The sequence below is a fragment of the Eumetopias jubatus genome, unplaced genomic scaffold (genome assembly GCF_037043125.1).
Source record: "Eumetopias jubatus isolate StellerSeaLion01/CBP00866 unplaced genomic scaffold, mEumJub1_p1.0 scaffold_7, whole genome shotgun sequence".
Lineage (NCBI taxonomy): Eukaryota > Metazoa > Chordata > Mammalia > Carnivora > Otariidae > Eumetopias > Eumetopias jubatus.
This window is the reverse complement of record NW_028274813.1, coordinates 142,350,035-142,370,621: the sequence shown is the minus strand read 5'-3', so window position 1 is coordinate 142,370,621 and position 20,587 is coordinate 142,350,035. Positions and strand designations below refer to the sequence as shown.

Sequence of the window (20,587 nt, the reverse complement as noted above, 5' to 3'; positions counted from 1 at the left end):
GCTGATCAGGTTATCTGTTTTTTCTTCAGTAAGCATTGGTAGTTGTGTCTTTTAAGGAGCTTTTCCTTTTTCATCCAGTTTGTTGAATTTATTGGCAATGGTTGTTAATACTCAGTCCCAATATTGGTAATTAGAGCCTTCTCTCTCTCTCGCTCTCTCTCTCTCTTTTTCCTTTATCTTTCTGGCTAGAGGTTTATCAGTTTTGTTGATGTTCTCAAAGAGAAGTCTTTTGATTTCAACGACTTTCTCTATTATTTTTCTGTTTTCTGTGTCATTGATTTCCAATTTGGTCTTCATCACCTTGTTTTGCTCACTTTGAATTTAGTTTACTCTTCTAATTTCTTAAGGTTAAATCTGAGGTCACTGATTTGGGACCGTTCTTCATTTCTAATGCATGAATTTAGTGCTATAAATTTCTCCCTATGTTCTGCTTTAATAAAAGGAATCCTACATATTTGTGTTCTCATTTTTCATTCAGTACAAAACGCCTTCTGATTTCCTTTTTGAATTCTTTTTGACCTGTAGGTTATTTAGAAATGTGTTATTTGTTTCCAAATATTTGGGCATTTTCCAGAGATCTGTGTTACTAATTTCTAACTTAATTCCACAGTAGTCAGAGAATATACTTTATATGACTTGAACTATGTTAAATTTATTCATACTTATTTTTTTTAAGATTTTATTTATTTATTCGACAGAGAGAGACACAGCGAGAGAGGGAACACAAGCAGGGGGAGTGGGAGAGGGAGAAGCAGGCTTCCCGCTGAGCAGGGAGCCCAACATGGGACTCGATCCCAGGACTCTGAGATCATGACCCGAGCCAAAGGCAGACGCTTAACAACTGAGCCACCCAGGCGCTATTCATACTTATTTTATTACCTAGAATACGGTCCCTCTTTATGTGCTCTTTTGAGAATAGTGTGCATTTTGCTTTTGTTGGGTTGAATGTTCTATAAATGTCAAGCAGATCATTCTGGTTGATGGTCTTGTTCAAGTCTTCTATATCCTTGCTAACTTTATGCCTATTTGTTCTATGAATTATTGAAAAGGGCTTTTGAAACCTCTGAGTATAATTATGGTTTTGTCTATTTCTCTTTGCAGATCTATAAGTTTGGCTTCATTTATTTTCAGGCTTCATTGTTTGGGGCATTTTGACTCTCTTATCACTATGAAATGATCTTCCTCATCCCTGGCAATATTCTTTAAGCTGAAATTTACTCTGTCTTCTCCCGCTTTCTTTTGAGTAGTTTTAACATACCCACCTTTTATTTTTAACCTGTGTGATTTTGTTTATGAAGTCCATTTTTTATAAGCAACATAGAGTTGGGTCTTGCCTTTTTTTAAATCCTTTTTTTATTATCTCTGCCTTTTCATTGGGATGTTAAAATGTTTTGCATTTAATGTGATTACTGACATGGTTAAGTTTAAGTCTATAATCTTGATAATTGCTTTCTCATCTTTGTTCTCTTTTTCTTTTTCTTTTCTCTTCTTTGTCTAATTAGCTACAACTCCTTGTTTTGCTATTTTTGTAGTTACTTCAGGGTTTATAGGATATATCTTTAGTCTATCTTAAGTGATATTATTCCACTTCACATATAATAAAAGAACTTTGCAGTGGTATACTTCCATTTCTTTTCTGGCAGCCTTGCAGCCTTTGTACTATTTTACATGTGTGTTAAATACCACAACACCATGTTATTTTTTGTATTTATACATATATTAAAGAGATTCATATAATAAGAAAAAATCTTATATGCTCACCCATGTAGTTAACATTTTCTGTGCTCCTTAACATTTTCTGGTAGTGTGGTTCTATTGGTAATGATTTCTTTTTTCAGCTTTTGTGTATACAAAAACATCTTTATTTTGCTTTTCTTTTTGAAATATATCTATATTGGGTATAGATTCTAGGTTGGCAGTATCTTGTCTTTCAGTGCTTTGAAGATGTTGCTCACTTGTCTTTTTGCTTACATTATTTCCAGTGAGAAGTCTGCCATCATCCTTATTTTTTTATCTTTGTATGTAATACAGCTGCTCTTTTTTTAAGATTTATTTATTTATTTTAGAGAGAGAGAAAGAAAAAGGGGGGAAGGGGCAGAGGGAGGGAATCTGAAGCAGACTCCATGCTGAGCAGGGAGCCTGATGCAGGGCTCTACCCCAGGACCCCAAGATCATGACCTGCGCTGAAATCAAGAGTCAGAGACTTAACCAACTGAGCCACTCAGGTGCCCCTATAATACAGCTGCTCTTAAGATTTTTTTTTTTAATTGTTGATTTTGAGCAAATTGATTATGATGTAACATTGTAATTGCCCTGTCATTTTGAGCCTTAGAGTTCTTGGATCTGCAGGTTTATGGTTTTGATCAAGTTTGGAAGCTTTTCAGCCATTACTATTAAAGTATTTTCAGCCATTACTATTATTGAGGACTCCAAGTACTTAAGTATTTAGATGCCTCTTGAAGTTGTCCCATAAATCACTGATGTTCTTTTCTTTTTTGATTCTTCATTCTCTTTGTATTTCAGTTTGAATGGTTTCTGTTGCTATCTTTCAACTTCACTATCTTTTTGGGGTGCCTATGTGATCAGTTAAACGTCCAACTCTTGATTTCAGCTCAAGTCATGATCTCATGGGTTGTGAGATTGAGCCCTTCACTGGCTCCATGCTTAGTGGGGAGTCTGCTTGAAGATGCTCTCCCTCTGCCCCTCCCCCCACGTGTGGGTGTGCATGTGTGCTTTCTCTTCTCTCTCTCTAAAATAAATAAAACTTAAAAAAATTCAAGTTTACTTTCTTTTCTTTTGCAATTTCTAATCTGATTTATTTTTCATCCCTGACATTGTAGTTTTTATATCTAGAAGTTTAGTTTGAGCCTTTTTTTTTTAAACTTCCCCATCCCTGCTTCTGTTTTGATCATAGGAAATCTAGTTATAATTACTGTTTTAATGTCCTTTCCTGCTAATTCTAACATCTGTGTCTCTTTTGAATCAGTTTTGACTGATTTGTTAATTTTCCTCATGATGGGTCTTATTTTCCTGCCAGACATTTGGATTTTACATTACTGGGTGCTGCCTCTTTTCATGTTTCTATAAATATTCTTAAGCTTGAGCTTCACTTATGGAACTGAAAATAGTTTGGTTTGTTAGGTGTGATTGAAGCAGTACTCATCTAGAGCTAATTATTCTCCACTCCTGAGTCTTCTACCAGTGCCCGTGGATTTTGACTTTTTCTAGTCTGCCTGCTGGGAACAGGCACTGTTGCGTGATGTGTGTGAGCCCAGAACACAGCTCCCTCCAGCCCTTAGATTGTTCTTTCCCATCTGCTCTTTCACATGTAGGTGTCTGTTATCTTTGCTGGATACTTGAGGGGGACCGTCCGCAGGTTCCCAGGGATCTCTGTGCACATCTGTCCTCTCTGATACTCTACACTCTAGAAAACTCTAGCTCTTGTTTTTGTACTATAGGACCCAGCTCCTCCATGGAAGAAATCAGCCAGCTGGGTTCCCATGCCTTCTGTCATGGCCTGTACAGTGTTTCAAAGCAGTAATCTGGGGTGAATGTAGGGCTCACATCCTTTGTTTTCCCTCTCAGGTGTCACTGTCCAAAATGTTCAGTGTCTTGAATGTGTGTGTTGTATATATTTTGTCTGTTTTTTGTTACTAAATCTTTACCAGTAGCCATAGTCTTGAACTTTACATTTTGTTTTATTTTTTTAAAAGATTTTATTTATTTATTTGAGAGAGAGAGAATGAGAGATAGAGAGCACGAGAGGGAAGAGGGTCAGAGGGAGAAGCAGACTCGTTGCTGAGCAGGGAGCCCGATGTGGGACTCGATCCCGGGACTCCAGGATCATGACCTGAGCCGAAGGCAGTCGCTTAACCAACTGAGCCACCTAGGCATCCATTGAACTTTACATTTTAAAATCTCCCTCCTTATTGAGAGTGCTTTTCCCATCAGTATTGTACTTGTCTTTCAGTTCACTCGGTGATGCATACTCAACCTCCTCTCCTGAACAAGGCACTGAGTTCTGCAAGGAGAATGCCCATGACATGGATGTCCCTGCCTTTACAACATTGAGTCACAGGGGAGTGTTAAGACAAGTGCGTGGACTGCTTTCATCTAAGCAGGAGTTAGTAAGACTCTTAGCAGTTTGATGGAAGAGAACTCAGAAGTTAAGGATAGAAGAAAATAATTTCATATAGAAGATGACATTTAAGAGTCTTGAAGGATGATTCTTTGGTTGACTCTATACTTTCATTAGTATAGAAAAATTCCCATTTGAGTATCACTTTACAATTGGCAGAGTTTCATACTCACTATTTCTCTTAAGGAAATATATGGACATTGGAACACTTGAAAGAAATTCCCCTGACATAGGATACAGGTTGAATAAAGATGAGGTATCAAGAAAGCCTTGGATGTGTGCAGAAAAGAGTGAGTTCTCCAGGTGGATTAGCATTCAGATGGAAGATGGCAGCAGGCAAAAATTCTGGAGAAAAGGTTAGTTGGGGACCATTTTGTCAAAGCAATGAACGACAGGTAGAGACATTTATACCCCATTTCTTAGGAAGCAGGAGCGGTTGAGGGAAGCATGGGACCAAAATGATCGAAGCCATGTGTTCTGAAATTAACTTAGAAATAGGGTATGACAGGGCGCCTGGGTGGCTCAGTTGGTTAAGCGACTGCCTTCAGCTCAGGTCATGATCCTGGAGTCTCGGGATCGAGTCCCACATCCGGGCTCCCTGCTCAGCAGGGAGTCTGCTTCTCCCTCTGACCCTCTTCCCTCTCGTGCTCTCTCTCTCTCTCATTCTCTCTCTCAAATAAATAAATAAAATCTTAAAAAAAAAAGAAATAGGGTATGACAGGAATGGGGAGTGCAAAGAGAATAGAAGTGAGGAAACAGAAGTCTATTTCAAATGCTATCTCTTCTTCCCTCTTCTTGAGCTTTCTTTTTGAAACCCTGTCATTCATCTTGTTGTCTTGAAACACACACTGAGAAAAGGAATTGAGTGTAAGCAGTCGATAGCTCTGAGAGGCAGCCATTACAATTTCTTTTTTAAAAACTAAAATAAGACAATTGTTGGTCCTGAGGCCATAATTAACATACATGATCACTCTCCTCTGCCAGCTATTTCAGATTCCCTTCACCTCAGCCAGCTCATCTGCTGGTCTAGGTCTGCTCGGTGGGGTGACCCAGACCTTTGTTCCCAATGAGCTCTTGGTCACTGTGCCTTTGTTGGTGATGGTTGCCACGGTTGCGCATTCATTGTCAGCAGTTATGGAAGCACAGGGATGGTGTAGCAAATTCTCTAAATTTCAAACATGCTTCTCCCTGTCCCAGTGATGTAGTGGCAGCCCTCTGTACTCCTGAACTTTAGGAACATTCTTTTCCTGTTGGGTGTTCTTGGCCTGAGGAGCCTGTAGCGGGTAGCAGCCAGAGCTTTACGTAATGGAACAGATTCCTGGTGGAAAATTATTTCACTCCTCCTCCATTTTCCTCCTACAGGAACCAGGACCTCTAGCCCACCATAGCCTCAAAGTGCAGGGACCAGAAACACTAATTCTCCATGATGGTCCCTGGGATTGATAAGGAGAGGGGCCATTCTGCTTCCACACCTTTTTAATTTCGATAGTGCCAGTCATCCAAAGTGGTTGAACTCAACTCAATGCAATGTGAGAGTTCACTTTGCACCAGTTCCTCATTAGTATTTGATACTTTTTTGTTGTTGTTGTAGTCATCTGATGAGTACGTAGAGGTATCTCATTGTGGTTTAATTTGTATTTTTCTATTTACCAAGGATATTGAACACCTTTTAATTTTTATCTCACATGGATACTGTCTTTTGTAACATCCCTATCAAGTCCTCTAACTTTCCACTAGGTTAGCTGTCTTTTTGTAATTATGTTCTAGGATTTTTTTATATACTCTCTTATCAAAGTCCTGTGCAGATATTTTCTTCCATTCTGCGGCTCGCCTCTCCACCCTTTTTATGGTGTCTTTTGATGAAGGTAAGTTCTTAATATTTCTCTAAGACAATTTATTGGTGTTTTTCATTATGACTAATTCCTCTAGAGGTCTATTTAATAAATTTTCCCTTACTCTGGTACCATGAAGATATTCTATAATTTTTTTTAAGATTTTATTTATTTATTTATTTATTTATTTATTTGAGAGAGAGATACAGAGATAGCAACAGAGAGCATGAGTGGGGAGGAGAGGGAGAAGAAGGACCACCCCCCACCGAGCAGGGAGCCCGATGTGGGACTTGATCCGAGGACCCCAGGATCATGACCTGAGCAGGAGGCAGTCGCTTAACTGACTGAGCCACCCAGGTGACCCAAGATATTCTATAATTTTCTAAAAGCTTTGTTTTTTTACCTTTCACAGTTAGGGTCATAGTCCACCTAGAATTGATTTTAGGATCAAGTTTCACTTCCTTTTCCCATATGGATGCACAATTATCCCAAAATTATTTATTGAAAAGATATCCTTTTTCCTAGAGTAATGCCACCTTATCATAAATCGGATGACCATATATATTCATGGCTCTGTTTGGAGGACTCCTATTCCATTCTGTTTATTTCTCTAAACTTACACCAGTACTACAGTTTTAACTACTCTGGCTTTCTGATTAAGTCTTAATATATGGTAAGGATCTTCCTCTCAATTTGTTCTTTTTAAGAGTATCTGCTATTCATGATCATTTACCTTTCCATTTTTTTGGATTGAACTTGTTCCCAACTCTAGTTCCCAAAGATGTTGGGATTTTTATTGTGATTACATTGAATATATAGATAAGTTTAGAGAGAAAATAGTTGATAGTTATAATTCTGAGTCCTCTAATTCATAAATACATATATATATATCCCCCTTTAATTGTATCTCCTTTAATCTCTCTCAATAATACTCTGTAATTTCAACAGAAAGAACTTGCACATTCTTGTTAGATTTATTCCCACAAATTGATTTTGTAAGCTTATTATAATGTGTATATAAATGCAATATGTATGTGCATTTTCAAAGTAGTAAATGCAATACACACACACATATATGTATGTATGTATGTTTGCATATGCAATTTATAGAAATACGGTGGATGATCTTGTATTCAGAAATCTAAAACCGCTTATTAATTCTAACAAGTTTTCTGAAGATTATTTTAGATTTTCTACACATATAATCATTTTGTTTGCAAATGATGATGGCATTATTTCTGTGTTTTCTTTTTTTTTTTTTAAGATTTTATTTATTTATTTGAGAGAGAGAGAATGAGAGATAGAGAGCATGAGGGGGAGGAGGGTCAGAGGGAGAAGCAGACTCCCTGCTGAGCAGGGAGCCCGATGTGGGACTTGATCCCGGGACTCCAAGATCATGACCTGAGCCGAAGGCAGTCGCTTAACCAACTGAGCCACCCAGGCGCCCCTATTTCTATGTTTTCAATTATTTATACTCTTGGTTCTTTTACTTTCTCTTTCTTTCCCTCCATTACCCAGTTGGAATGGCAAGAACCTCCAGTTCAGTCTTAAACAGAAATGGTGATATAAGATATTTTGTCCCTGATACCAATCTTTTTTTTTTTTTTTTTTTTTTTTTTTTAGTGGGGAGAGTGGCAGAGGGAGAGAGAGAATCTTAAGCAGGCTTCTCTCCCAGCTTGGAGCCTGAGGTAGGGTTTGATCTCATGACCCAGAGACCATGACCTGAGCTGAAATCAAGTTGGATGCTTAACTGACTGAGCCACCCAGGTGCACCCTTGATACCAATCTTAAAAGGAAAATTTTGAACATTTTACCATTATATACAGTATTTCATTAGGCTCTAGCTGAGTACATTTCACAGACTAAGGACGCTTTTTTTTTTCTTTTTTCTTCTCCCCTAGCAAGGAAGCATTATCATGAACAGATGTTGAATTGTATCAAATGGGTTTTCTGCTTCAGTTGAGGTGATTAAATGATTTATTTTTTTCCTTTTGGGCTAATGTGGCTGATTACACTGATTTTTTTAATGCTATTACCAACTTTGAACCAACTCTATCCACTTTCCTAATGTATTATCTTTTAATATATAGTTGGGCTTAGTTTGCTAGTGTTTTATTAAGAATATTTTCATAAGATAGGCTTGTGATTTTCTGTTTTCATAATGTATCTTTGGGTTTTGGTATCAAGCTCATATTGGCTTCATAAAATAGGTTGGGGAGCATTCTCATCACTAGAAGAGTTTTATGAGTGTTATTTCTTCGGATATATTTAGTAAAATTCATTGGTAAAATCCATCTGAATTTGAAATTTTCTTTGTGGAAAGATTTAAATGATCTTTCAATTTATTTAATGTTAAAATACTATAATGTGTCTTTTTCTACAAAAAATTGTAGTAATTTGTATTTTTCTAGTAATCTGTCCTTTTCATTTAAATTTTCAAACTTAATTGGCATGTAATTATTCATATAATACTCTTAACTTTTTAGAATAGTTAGGATCTTAGTGATGTCCTCTTTTTTATTCCAGTTACTCATCATTTGTACTCATTTTTTTCAAGCTCTGCCTTTCTAGGGTGGGTTAGTTATTACATTTGAATTTTTTTGTTGTTTTTTGCTATTCCTTTAACTTTTTTTAGATTTCATTTACTGTTTTCTATTTTTTGAAACGGATGCCTACCTTGTTAAATTTATCTTTAAATATTTTAATATATGAAAATAGGCTCTTAATTTTCCTAAAAGCAAACAATATCCCACAAATTTTGATACATATTATATTTAATATCATTTTCATAAATATATGTCCCAATTTCTCTTGTCACTTTTTTCTTTGACCATTTAGAATTGTATTACATAATTTCAGAGCAAATGGTTTTTTTAAAAGAATTTTCTTCTTTTTAATTTTGGTTTAATTAAATTCTATATTATGTTTTTGAAATTTGTTACTTGCTTTATAGCTCGGAATATGATCAATGTTTTTAAATGTCATGAGTGCCCTTGAAATGACTATGTATCCTATAGTTGTTGAGTGCAGTTTTTATGTAGGTCCATTAGGATAATAATGATGTTCAAGTTTTCTGTACCTTCCTGGTTTTCTTGACTATTCTATCAAATATTGAGAAAGCAATGTTAAAATTCCCTGATTAAGATTGTGGATTTCTTTATGTCTATGTTTCTATTAATTTTTGCAAGCTATAAAGTTATGTTATTAGAAGTATGTAAATTTAGAATTATTTTTATTTTCTTTATTTTTAACTTAAATTTTACTTAGTTAACATACAGTGCAATATTTGTTTCTGGAGTAAAATTCAGTGATTCATCAGTTATGTACAACACCCAGTGCTCATCACAAAAAGTGCCTTCCTTAATACCCTTCACCCATCTATCCCATCCCACCCCACCCCACCCCATCAACCCTTTGTTCTCTGTCATTAAGAGTCTCTTACGGTTTATTTCCCTTGCTCCCTTTCCTCCCCCCTTCCCATATGTACATCTGTTTTGTTTCTTAAATTCCACATATGAGTGAAATTATATGGTATTTTTCTTTCTCTGACTGACTTATTTCACTTAGCATAATACTCTCTAGCTCCATCCATGTCATTACAAATGGCAAGATTTCACTTTTTTTGATGGCTGAGTAATAGTCCATTGTGTGTGTGTGTGTGTGTGTGTGTGTGTGTGTGTGTGTGTGTGTATTCTTATTCATCCATTCATCAGTTTATGGAAATTTGGACTCTCTCCATGGTTCGGCTATTGTTGATAATGCTGCTATAAACATAAAGATGCATGTACCCTTCGAGTCTGTATGTTTGTATCTTTTGGGGAGATACCTAGTAATGCAATTGCTGGGTCCTAGGGTAGTTCTATTTTTTAATGTTTTGAGGAACCTCCATACTGTTTTCACATTGTAGCTGCACCAGTTTGCATCCCCTCAACAGTGTAAGAGAGTTCCTGTTTCTCTGCATCCTCGCCAACACTTTTGGTTCTTGTGTTAATTTTAGATATTCTGACAGGTGTGAGGTGGTATCTCATGGTTTTGATTTGTATTTCCCTGATGATGAGTGATGTTGAACACCTTTCCTGTGTCTGTTAGCCATCGGGTTGTCTTCTTTGAAAAAGTGTCTATTCATGTCTTCTGCCCATTTCTTAACTGGATTATTCATTTTTGGGGTGTTAAGTTTGGTAAGTTCTTTATAGATTTTGGCTACTAACCCTTTATCTGATAAGACATTTGCAAATATCTTCTCCCATTCGGTAGACTGCCTTTTAGTTTTGTTGATTGTTTCCTTTGCTGTGCAGAAGATTTTTATCTTGATGAAGTCCCAGTAGTTCATTTTGCTTTTGTTTTCCTTGCCTCTGGACACGTGTCTAATAAGAAATTGCTAAGGCTGAGGTCACAGTGGTTACTGCCAGTGTTCTCTAGGGTTTTGATGGTTTTCTGTCTCACATTTAGGTCTTTTATCCATTTTTTATCCATTTTGAGTTTATTTTTGCATATGCTGTAAGACAGTGGTCCAGTTTCATTCTTTTGCATGTTGCTGTCCAGTTTTCCCAACACCATTTGTTGAAGAGACTTTTTTTCCCATGGATATTCTTTTCTGCTGTGTCAAAGGTTAGTTGACCATAGAGTTGTGGGTCCAATTCTGGGTTTTCTATTCTGTTCCATTGATCTATGTGTCTATTTTTGTGCCAGTACCATACTGTCTTGATGATGACAGCTTTGTAATAGAGCTTGAAATCCAGAATTGTGATGCCACCAGCTTTGTTTTTCTTTTTCAGCATCGCTTTGGCTATTCACAGTTTTTTGTGATTCCATACAAATATTAGGATTATTTTTTCCAGCTTTGTGAAACATACTGGTGGTGTTTTGATAGGGATTGCATTAAATGTGTAGATTGCTTTGGGTAGTATAGACTTTTTCATGATGTTTGTTCTTCCAATTCATGAGCATGGACTGCTTTTCCATTTCTTTGTGTCCTCTTCAGTTTATTTCATGAGTGTTCTGTAGTTTTCATAGTACACATCTTTTACCTCTTTAGTTAGGTTTATTCCTTGGTATCTTATTGTTTTGGTGCAATTGTAAAAGGATTGATTCCTTGATTTCTTTTTCTGCTGCTTCATTATCGGTGTATAGAAATGCAACAGATTTCTGTATGTTGATTTTATATCCTGTGACTTTACTGAATTCATGAAGTAGTTCTGGCAATTTTTTGGTGGAATCTTTCAGGTTTTCTACATAGAGTATCTTGTCTGCAAATAGTGGAAGTTTGACTTCTTCCTTGCCACTTTGGATGCCTTTTATTTCTTTTTGTTGTCTGATTGCTGAGGCTGAGACTTCCAGTACTATGTTAAACAGTGGTGAGAGTGGACATACCTGTCTTGTTCCTGACAATAGGGGAAACGCTTTCAGTTTTTCCCCATTGAGGATGATATTAGCTGTGGGTCTTTTGTATATGGCCTTTATGATGTTGATTTATTTTCCTAATGAATCAAACTTGTTGTCATTTCATATTGACCCTTTTTATATACAGAAATGCTTTTTGATTTAAAAATACTTTGGCTAATACAGGTATACAGGTATACTAGCTTTCTTTTTGTTAATCTTTGTCAGATAAGCCCTTTTTGTCTTTTCACATTGTTCTCTTTATCTGTATGTTTTTAGGTCTATTTCTTATAAATGTCATATTGTCGAGTTTTGTTTTTTTTAATTCTGACAATCTTTATGTTCACTACATGATTTTACTTGATTTGCTTTCAATGTTAGTATTGGTATATTTGAGTATGAAGCTTTTCTTCTTTCATTTTTGTTTGTTCTGCCTGGTTTGTTTTCCTTTTTCTCTCCACATTTGCCTTCTTTTCTTTTATATTTTTTGCCTTCTTTTAGATAAAGAGATTTACTAATCTTTCTTCGTTTGGTTTGGCAGTTACACACTCCTTTACTCTCATTGTAATTGTTACAGTAGAGTTTACAGTAGAGTTTACAACTCTGACTTATCAGTATCTAATATGCATTGATTTTCAGTTATTTTCCTGGACATGCAAGGACTTCTTTTTTAAACTTCTTTTTATTCCCTCCTAACCTAATATGCTTCTGTAGTCATGTGTTATAAATATACCTCTTTATGAACCCCCTAAGACATCATCATTATTTAATACAGTTAACACACATTCATGTTTACCCTCATTCTGGCCATTTTTTGTTGCTCTTTATTCTTTTCTGTATCTTACCCTTTCATCGGGTCCATTTTTTCCTTCTCTTTGGAGAATCTTTTGTTTTTAGTATTTAATTCTCTTATGCCAGTATCAAATAATCAATTTCCTTTTAAGATTTTATTTTCTTTGGTTTTTGGCATTTTCATGTCATGTGCTTAGGTGTGATTTCCCTCTATTTATCCTATTTCAGGTTTTTGGGTCTGTGGGTAGGTGCTTTTTAATCAGATTTACTAAATTCTCAGCTATGACTTCTTCAAATATTGCTCCTGCATAATTCTTTCTCTTCTTTATCAGGGGCTTCAGGAACATATATGCTAGCCCTTCCTCTCTGTCTTCTGTGTCTCTTACCCCCTCTGCTGTGTTTCTTGCCTTTTGGTCTCCCTGTGCTTTATTCTAAACAATTTTTCTGACCTTTCTTCTAGCTTACTACTTTTTTTCTTCAGGTTACCAAATCTGCTATTAAACCATTCATTGAGCTTTCAGTGTAATTTTTTTCAGGTCTAATTTTTTGTTTTTTTGTTTTGGTTTGTTTTTTGGGTTTTTTGTTGTTGTTTTTCAAATGTCTTAGGTTACATTTTAAGGTTTCTAGCTCTTCCAAAATGTCTTTAGCTTCCTGATCATGGCAAGCATGGTAACTTAAAGTCCCTGTGAGCCTATCCTGTTCTTGTTTCTGTTGGTTCTTTTTGGATGATGTCTTATCTCTTCTTGTGCCTGCTTATCTTTGAGTATGTGTGTGAAATTGTACTTGGAAATTTGTGTTTTTTTAATATTTATTTGAGAGAGAGAGAGTGTGGGAGAGCACAAGTTGGGGGAGGGGGCAGAGGGAGAGAATAATCTTAAAGCAGGTTCCCCACTGAGCATAGAGCTCATGAAGGGCTCGATCCCATGACCCATGAGGTCATGACCTGAGCCAAAACCAAGAGTTGGATGCTTAACTGACTGAGCCACCCAAGAGCTCTGGAAATTTGTTTTTTAAATAATTTGAAACCTAGGATTACTTTTTTTTCATTAAGAAAGAACTTTATTTTGTTCAGTATCTGGAGGTTCTAGCGATCTAGAATCACTTTAATCCAATTTTGGGGGTTAAGATAGTCTGTGTTTAAGCTGGGTGGCAGTGTCTTTGTGGCTCAGTTGTTCATGGTCCCCTAAAAAGACAGCTGTTTATCAGGCCTTTCTGTTTGTGAGTTCAATGGGAGGCAAAATAAGAACCCTTCAAAGATGTCTGTGTCTTAATTCCCTGAACCTGATAATAGGTAATGTTATGTGACAAAGGGAAATATAATTAAGGTGGTTGATTAGCTGTCCTTGAGGTAGATTATTCCTAATTATCCTGAATTATTGAGGCTTTATAAGTGAAAAAGGGAAGCAGGAGAAAGAGTACACAATGATGCAGTATGGGAAAGCCTTGTTTTCCCTGATGCTAACTTTGAAAATGGAAGGAAACCATGAGGCAGGAATATGGGCAGCCTCTAGAAGCTGGAAAAAGCAAGGCAATGGATTCTTTCCTGGAACCTCCAGGAGGAATTTAGCCCTGCGACACTTTGTTTTTAACCCAGTGAGACCTATTTCCAAGCTTTGACCTCCAGAACTGTAACATAACACATTTATGTCATTTTAAGCCACCAAGTTTATGGTAATTTTATTATGGCAGCAATAGGAAACTAATTTAGGTTCTAAACTCCAACACTGGCTCCTCTAGTTTTGCTCGATTTCTCAACTACCTCTTTCAGAAACTGTAGACTCCTGTGAGGGAAAAGAGGCCCCAAAGACCAGTCTCAGCTCCCTGGACTTTTTGTCTTTACTAGATCTTGGTTTGACTATTCTTTACCTTCTGGTTAAATCGCTGGTACCTTTGTTCAGGTGTTTCTAATATTTCCCCAGTGTTTCTTTTTGCCCTCAACCTGATGTTTGGTCCCAGTTGCCTTAGTCCTTAATGCTGGACAGTCTTCCTTTTGAATCCAAGGACTGAGCTAGTCTGGTTGTGTGTTAGCATTCACAGTTCTGCTGCCATTTTGGTCTCAGAGCCATTCCCTGGGGTAATGCAAGAACTTCTTCACTGACCTCTTCTTTTTTAAGTCCTCCATCCTGATTTTATTCTAACACTAGCAGGACGACTTCTTCCTACGTGGGAACCACTGGGACTGCCCTCAGAGGTCACTTCATTATAGATGTCGCTAGTTCTTTCTGTGCTGCCTGGTGAGAGGAGAGCACCTTATCTACAGTTAGGATATCTGTCTAGTGATCCCCAAAACTTGTTGGGTCTATACCCACAGCCCTCTTTGCTCACTCCATCATGCCCACCTGTGGTGCTGGAAGAGGGACAAAGAGGTTCATGGCTGTGAGACAGACAGGCTGACTTGTAATGTGGCCGTGCTCCTTAGCTCAGCAGCATTGCTGTAGAAGTGTTTCATACAGTGGCACCTTGTTGGATTAAGTACAGATTCTTTTAAGAGGGCTGTTTTAAAATACAGCCCTTGTTTAGGTTTTGAAGTTGGTTTTCTATAAAACAACTCCTATTGCTTGCTGTCTGGATGCATAGCCTGTCCTTAGATACTCCTTCTTTGATAAAAGAAAAAGTTGGAGCTCTGTTGGCAATCACAGCCCATGAAGGCAGCACGGAACATTTGTAGCTGCGAGGGAAAGAAAGACTTTTGATCTTGAGAATTTAGGCTCAAACCCAGCACTCTAGGCCTTTGAATTTTGCCACCATCTAAACTAACGCTTGGAGGCTTTTTGAGTATGAAACAGCAAGGAGGCAAGGGAACAAAGGATGAAAAGGCAAGGAAAGGAAGGCAGGGGTTGCTCCTCCATTTTCAAGCCAGAGTCAATGAGGGCAAGGCTGGCTTTCTGCTTTCAAACAAAGAGAGGTCCACCTGATCCTTGTACTTAGGACAGGAAATTTTGCATTAGAAAAAGAAGGCAGCAAATTAGATACCCCTTGATCAGTGTTTCTATGAGCTGTCAAAGGCTTTGAGCTTCCAGAAGCCTCCTGTAAGGCTTGCTGAGGCCGTTATGCCCCTCCCATGGTCCTGGCTAGCTTTGTTTCCCTGGGGATGACCGTGGCATCAGGGAGGAGTATGGCACTCACAGAAACCATCATGAGCTGTACTACATGCCATCCAGTGCTTCCTCATGGGCTGCAGCACCAACCTACGTAAGCACTTAGGTCATGTTGGATATTATAATCACATCTATGGCAACTATAGAGTGAATAGTTATATAAATGTGTTTTGTGATCATTTGTATCAGGGCATAAACTCCTAGTGTAACGCTGAATCTATGAAAGTGATTAGAAAAAAGATTAATTTGATTTAAGGCTCCTTATATTTTTTAAAGATTTTATTTATTTATTTGAGAGAGAGAAAATGAGAAATAGAGAGCACGAGAGGGAAGAGGGTCAGAGGGAGAAGCAGACTCCCTGCTGAGCAGGGAGCCCGATGTGGGACTCGATCCCGGGACTCCAGGATCATGGCCTGAGCTGAAGGCAGTCGCTTAACCAACTGAGCCACCCAGGCGCCCAAGGCTCCTTATATGTTTGACTTCTCCTGCTACCAGTACCAGAATGCCTACAGTTTCATTCAGGTTTTTATTTTTTGATTGATTGAGTACTGACTGTGTGCCGGGGACACATTCGTGGACAAGACGGACTATTACTTTCCCATTTCAGGTTAACTATATGAAAATATTGATTTGGCAATACAATCTTTGCAGTAAATAAGTAAATTTATTCATTTATTTGTTCATTTGCTTGTGTAGTATTGGGCTATCTGCCCTCCTTTGAATACCCACAGCACTGAAAAGTCATGTGGTAAATATAAATTGGATTAAAAATGCACAACAAAGGGGTTCGAGTATAATTATTCCATTAATTTAGGTTAAAATGCTTTGCCTAAGTTAATTCAGATATCGTTCACCCTTTGTTAATAAATAAGCAGCTAGATTAGAGGCCGTGAAAAAAATTCTTTTACATTGCTACTAAGTGAAATGCACTTGCACCGAAGAGGGACTGGGTTTCTGAAACACCGAGAAGCCCTACCAGCCCCCTCGACAGTCCTTTTTGTCTCAGCACCAGGTGAGAGAACACCTAGCAGGCAGAGGTTCTAGACCACAAGAGCCCAGCATGGAGCTCTAGGTCTGTTTGGAAGCTTACGTTATATGAGATCCTTGCAAAATAAGCACCCATCACCCTGGGCCATGCGTGCACCAGGCTCTGTGCTGGTCTCCAGGGCATAGAGCTCCTGTTCTCAGGGAACCAGAAGTCGGTGAAACAAGAATGAAACCAGCAAGTTCGCAGCAGTTTCACCTGCCTGTCCTACCAAGGGCAAGGGGCTGTCACTTCTTGAAATGCAGGAGGCAGTTAGCCAGGGTGGGAGGGCAAAGGAAACCATGCAGAAAGGTCTGAGCCTGACATTCCAAGTAGCAGGAATAGGAGGTGGGGGAGTGGCAGCCAACCTTGGGAAGAGCCTGGCTGCTACACTGGGATGTGAATTTCATCCCGTATGGCAGCAGCTAATACAGGGTAATCAGTCTTTGTAAAATTTTTTTGTAAAGATTTATTTATTTTATATATAGAGAGAGCATGAGTACATGCTAGCTGTGGGGGGGAGGGGCAGAGGGAGAGGGAAAGAAGCAGACTCCCATTTAGCAGGGAGCCCAATTTGGGGCTCAATCTCACAACCCTGATATTATGACCTGAGCTGAAATTAAGAGTTGGATGCTCAACCAACTGAGCCACCCAGATGGCCGCGGTCATCAGCCTTTGAAGGCCGATGTAGGGTGGTGATGTTGAGGCTGGAAGTAGAGGGGAAACCCTGAGTCCCTTGTGACTAGTTGCATCATGACAGGTGACACAAAGGACATTTTCAGGACAGGGTCCCAGGTGCAGAGGACAGAAGGAGCATGTTTGTTTTCTTTGTCTTGTCAATTTTTGCTGGGCTTCTCTCACCAGGCTTCTCTGGGACCATGTCATCCAGAGACCAGGACAGACAGCTTCACTCTGAAATCTCTACATGTAGAGCTGCTGGGGTCTCTGGAAGCATGTGCTTATCCTATTTTCAAAAAGTGTAAACTGGTTCACTTCACTCTTCTTATGATAAAAAATAATGGTGTCTACTTTAATGGACTGAAAATGTCCTTTTAGATATCACTGTTTTTGTTTTAGGTTGGAGGAAGTGCACTTTCACTTTTACTAAATAGTTATTAGCAATTCGTTTAATGCAAATGTGAAATATAAGATTGGTAACAGACTCTTCCCTGTGAATCAAGCCTTCATTCAGTAAACAGTCTCAGTACTGCTCAGTTAGACATCATGCCTCCCCCATGTGATTGAACAGGGGGCATGCACCTGCATAGCTACGTGTTCTACCTGGAGGGGGTGCTGAGCATGAGGGGTGATCAGCACTGGGCATCTGAAGGAGGGACCATCTGCTGCAGTGACTTGGCTCATTAGGCTCTTGGCTGCTGCAGTTTCTAACAAAAATGCAAGTTCAGGGGCAGAGCTCTCTCCTGTGTCACTGCCCTGCCTCTTCCTTTTCATGTAATAAGATCGAATCACTTTGTCCAGAGAAGCTGGAGAAATATTCAGAGTATAGCTGCAGAAAGTATTGCCAATAAGGTACTTGTTTGGACATGCCTGCTCTGCAGTGAGTGATGTCATCAGCTGCGCTTGGCCCAAGATGCTTGGTGTGCTGTGGCGGTTGCTGCAGAGGGCCGGCAGCTTCACTTAGAGGGCCTACATGTGTGAGAGCACTCTCAAGAGGTACTGCTGCTTCTGCAGCAACTCCCAGTCCTGAGGCTGTCACAAGCATGGGCGTGAATTAAACCCCCCTCTGCATTCTGTGGATTGGTGGATTCATAGAGGTCCAGAGACCTCAGAGATCCAAGTCTAAAAGCTCTCTCTTGCCTTGCTCATATTTATTAAACTTCAAATCCCAAGTCTCCTGATTTGTTTTTACTCCATTTTTGGGTGAACTCTGCTATAACTCCACATCCACAGGCATTGCTGAAGATGGGAAGGGTGTAGGTATCAATAATCAGACGAGGATATATTTAATAGGAAGCATGTTTTTAAAAACATTAAAACTTAAAAACATGTTTAATATCTTTGAAATTTTCTGTAGAATTATACACTTTCTGGCTTATATATGGTAACAGTATCATCATCTCCTGTTAAAGTAGGATAATCTTAGTGTCAGTGGCGGAGCTGGATGTCTTAGAGGCTGAGGAACTGCTATCAGTTACTTAAAGGCCTCCTGACCTTGGGCATGACTTTAGGCATGGTCCTTAATCACCCTAAATTAAAGGTAGCATGAAAACCAACCCTGCCCTGAATGGTGGTGAATAGCACTTAGCACAAGGCCTGGCATTTAGCAAACTATCAAAAAATAGTAATTGGTGACAGTGATGCAGGTGATGCAGTAGAGTGGTGCCCCCAGGAATTACTTATGCATGCGTGGTGCTTTCTGATTTGTATTGAAATCCCTGGTTTTCCGGGCTATGTTCTACTTGATGAGTAATTTGTTTCTTCACACTCAGTTCTCAATGTATGTAACTTTTTTTGTTGTGGTAAAATATATATAGCACACAATTTACCATTTTAACCATTTTTAAGTGTACAGTTCTGTGACATTAATTTTATTCACATTGTTGTGTAACCATTATTATCATCTACCTCCCTCCAGAATTTTTTTCATCTTCCGCAAGAGGAAGTGCCTTTTTTTTTTTTTTTAATGGAGTTAGCAAGCTCAGAATGGAAGGGTGGGTTGGGGTCCTGTAACTCTGTCCATGCTCCAGGAGGCAGGTTTGGCAAAAGTTTGGCTGATGATGGTGTTGAGGGCATGACCTTGAAGCCAGTTTAGAATGAAGCAGATGGGTAGGTAGATGAGTGGACGGAGAGATAAATATATTTCTTAAATGGCGTATTATTATATTGTCAGTTTATATAGAAACAATCAATCAATGTATGTAGAATTTTCCCATCCAAAATTTCTGCATGTGAAACCTTTTCTAAATGAGAAACTCAAAGATGGTCTCTGCATTAGTTTGCTAGAGCTGCTATAACAAAATACCACAGTCTAAGTGGCTTAAACAACAGAAATTCACTTTCTCACAGTTCTGGAAGCTGGATGTCCAGACCAATGTCTCCACAGGGTCGGTTTCTTCTCAGAAACCCTTCCTTGGCTTGTAGACGGCCATCTCTTCCCTTTTTCTTTTTATGATTGTCCTTTGGTGTGTGTCTATATCCAAATTTCCTCTTATAAGGATACCAGTCAAATTGTATTAGAGCTTACCCTAATGACTTCATTTTAACTTAACTTAATTATCTCTTTAAAGATCCCGTGTGGTCACATTATGAGGTTCTGGGGGTTAGGACTTCAACATATGGATTCTGGGGCATGGGGTGGGTGTGGGGTGGTTACACAATTCAGTTATAACAGTCTCTGAAGATCCCTCTGATTCTAAAAATCCTCAAAATTCTCCCCAATTCCAGATGAAGCAGATGAAACCAGGCAACCTGTGCCCTGGATGTGCACATTCCCCAAGGAACATGGTTATTGATAGAATGGTACGAATGCAGCACTGGAGTCCAGAGACGGAATGTCCTACCATTTCTGAGCCATTCGCATTACATTTTTCTTAGAGAGAAAGAATAACAAACAGAGACAGAGTATTTTAAGTGCACCCTCCTTGTCTGCCAAGAATAATCCTGGTGTGCTGTGGAACTCAGTCCCTTCATGGCTACCCTGGATGCTGCATCTGCTGATGTCTGCCTTGGAAAAGGCGACCAACTGGCTCCAAGATACTTCACATGGCTTTAAATGAACACAGGGCAGCTTGAAACATGGCCTCACTCTAGAAATAGAGCCAGAGGCCATTTCAGTCCAAGGGGAACAGGGCTGATGGCTAATTAAACTTCAGGAAGAGGCTTTTATTTTTTTTAATTTTTTTAAAGATTTTATTTATTTATTTGACAGAGAGAGACACAGCGAGAGAGCGAGCACAAGCAGGGGGAGTGGGAGAGGGAGAAGCAGGCTCCCTGCTGAGCAAGGAGCCCGATGAGGGACTCGATCCCAGGACCCTGGAATCATGACCTGAGCTGAAGGCAGAATTGAGCTACTATTATCCAATGAGTTCTCTTTTTAATGTGCACGATGCACTCGAAAACAGTAAGAACTGATGTTTGAGTAATTACCTTTATGGCTGTATTCTGTGCTGGAAACTACATTGTTGTGTTAGAGTCATAATCACCTGGGGTGGTGTTAACAGCGTTTATGCCTTTGCTATAATTTTTAACCACTTGCACTTTTTGTGTGATGATTTACTTGTGTGAGCAAAGACAGTTCAACTTTTCACCATGTTGTGACTCTTGGTAGAGAAAAAAAGAATGACAAGCCTGAGCAATGAGAGCT

The 20,587-nt window shown here is 38.7% G+C and overlaps 1 protein-coding gene across 2 annotated transcripts in view; it reads left to right on the top strand.

Moving 5' to 3' along the window:
* The window catches only part of ATP10A (ATPase phospholipid transporting 10A (putative)), a 203,779-nt gene that overhangs the window by 111,569 nt on the left and 71,623 nt on the right, over positions 1-20,587 (top strand). The window lies entirely within an intron of this gene.